This window comes from Phalangium opilio, unplaced genomic scaffold, assembly GCF_054372755.1.
Source record: "Phalangium opilio isolate 3A_F unplaced genomic scaffold, DU_Popi_V2 ptg000032l_1, whole genome shotgun sequence".
Classification (NCBI taxonomy): domain Eukaryota; kingdom Metazoa; phylum Arthropoda; class Arachnida; order Opiliones; family Phalangiidae; genus Phalangium; species Phalangium opilio.
In genome coordinates, this window is record NW_028324159.1 from 9,405,927 (window position 1) to 9,408,808 (window position 2,882).

Here is a 2,882-nt window from a genome sequence, read left to right on the forward strand (position 1 = left end):
CATATAACGATGAAGGTGTACTACGAAGGAGGAGAAATAAGACGGGGTGAACGAGACCACAATGGTCGGCACCCAGATAACAATTTCAACCATCCAAGAGAAGACCCTCAAGAGGAGATTGATCCGCCTCTAGAACCAGAAGAAATAAACTTAAATTTTAATTTAAATTTAAAAAATACTTGAGTAATAAGATGAAATTAAACTGTCTTTCGTGATTAACTCTTTTTAATGTGTAATGGAAAATGGCTTTACAATTCTACTGTGATGTGATTAAAAAAAATACTTGCGGTACCTGATAAAATTTACTGATGCACTCGTTATAATGTTCAATAATTTTTAACTTTTGTCTTACGATTTATGAAAAAGTATTAACTAATTACTTGCAATTCTTATTTGCAATTTATTCAGTTGGTACTACTGACGGGGTCAGGTTCGTTAAAGCGCAACACACAGTAGCTATTTTATCTATAGTAGCCGCTTGTTCAGTTTCAGCGCGTTTTAATAATTCCACTGGCAGTTTTGTGTGTAGGATTTTATATTTCTGTCGAAGTTGAAAAAAAACCCTTTCCACGTGGATACGCACATTAGCTAGTTTTCTGGTTGCCTCGACATCTTTTGGAGATAACTGTTTCTTCCCATGCACAAAGGCGGGATGCTTGATAGTTGCGCAATAAAAACCGACTGCATCATCTATATCAAAGCCTCGATCTGCGAGAACTAGATCTCCTGGTATAAGTTTTTCTAAAATACCGCAACGTTCTGTTAAGTATTTGTCGCTGACTCTTCCTCCCCAACCTTTCGATATGAAACTAATAGATCCTTGTGGGGTCACTCCGATTAAAAACTTGACAGTGTTTTGGTGTTTGTAACTTGACCACGTTTCCGCTTTGCTGATAACACTTGAAGGTTTATCAGCAACAACTTCAAAACAAGAGATTATTATAACGCATTTTTTCACAAATTTCTCGCGGAAACTCATGGGCATGGTTGCCTGCAATTCGTCTCTTTCTGGCCATTTTTTAAATCTTTTTAGACGACTGTATAAAGCATTTAAGCAATTGTAGAAAATTCTCCCAACGCTCCTTTCAGAAATCCAGAATTTGTAAGATAACTCTTTATTAGTAGTAGCGAGTCCTAGTTTCATTAGTGTTAAAATAACTTGCTGAAAATGTCCCAGCTTAGAATTATTAAATAAATAAGGATCTAAGTGTTCCACAATATCTAATAATAGATCATGGCTTTCAAGTCCCGTAAAGAAAAGAATTTTTTCCTTGTCGTCCAAAAAATAAAAAGGGCCAAAATGGTGCTTTTCTAATTCTTCTCTATGCTTTTGCAACTCGGTGTTCACTTTCGCTAATTTAGTTTGAAAATCTAAAATTTTACCTTCAGCCTCTCTTAATTTAGTTTCGAGGGTATTTATAACACCTTAAGTTTCTTTATATTTTAGTTCAGCACCTTCAAGTTCAAACTTCGGGCAAACTCTAAGTAACGTTTGGGAGTATTTCTCTAAAGTTTCAAAATGTGTTTGGGAGAAGTTTTCAATTGTTCCGTAATTTTCTGTTTGGGAGAAGTTTTCAATTGTTCCGTAATTTTCTGTTTGGGAGAAGTTTTCCATTGTTCCGTAATTTTCTGATTGGGAAGAATGTTCAACAACGTCTGTTTCAGTATTTTGGATTGAGGAGAAAACTGTTATTTTTGTTATTAAATGAACTATCTAACGATGATAAATCGGAAATAACCTTAATTCCAGTTCATTTGAAAAGATCTATAAAAGAAAAATGTGTTATCGTTTCGCTAGTGGCTTTGGACTGGATTTCTCGCCGTGTTGAACTTCAATTAATGACGTCATAAATCCGATTCGCATCGAAAAACCCTGCTCTTCCAGCCGCTGCGATCGGTGTCACATCGATGCATAGCGTGACGTAGAAACCGGAAGTGCGAAAAACCGTACAGTAAAAAATCGGTATCCGATGCGCGCAGCGCTGCGTACGCTAGCAGTTACTGAACGTAGCCTGAGCCTTCTAAGCCAAAGATTATGTCTTTCCCGCGAAAGTTTAAATGTTTTTTCACCCTGGCTTTCAATAACTTTCGGTATTCTGAAAAAACTTACTTCTTCTAGTTTATTTTTCCCTATTTTGCAATTTTTAACACCACAACGTCTATGTTTACGCGACATTATAAGGCTTAAGCGCTCCCAAGATGGTTATCCAAAACTTATTGACGTTTACTCTGGCATTATAGATGGCAGCACGCTGTTTCACTCCCCCCTCACTTCTCGCTATGACGTTTCACCACACCTTAGCGCCACCGCTCTATAGAATGACTGAACATTAGTTTAAAAATGAGTTCTAAAACGCCAAAACAATTTTTGAAAGGCTATTTCGATTCGCTTCTTGATGAAGACAAACTAATTTATGAAAAAAAGTTCCTAAAGTTTGTTGGTTTCGATCCTTACGAGGAGAAACTTGATAATTATACCAGTGAAGCATCAGAATGGCCAAGGGTTCAGTTCCCAGACATTTCTATGTATCTGTTACAATGTGCAAATAGCATTGGTGACGTAGCCATTACCCCCTCTGAAATAGCTCTATAGCTTTGCGCGTGCTGACAACCAATATTGTATTTCAGCACACGCATTCTTTACGGAAGGATTAGGCTTAGCTAGTTTGTTGTGTAAAAGAATTCCGTGCATTTTACTGTTGCTGCTACCATGTAAGTTCAATCCAATTTAAATCAGGGTTTACTGTTATTGTCCAGTTTTGGCCACTTCATGACAAGCTCCAGTTACAAACTTATGGTGTACATATCTTTTGAACTAATGAGTTATCCATGCTCGGTATAGCCAATTCCATGCTCTACCCTCGGCTATGGCACCCTAATTT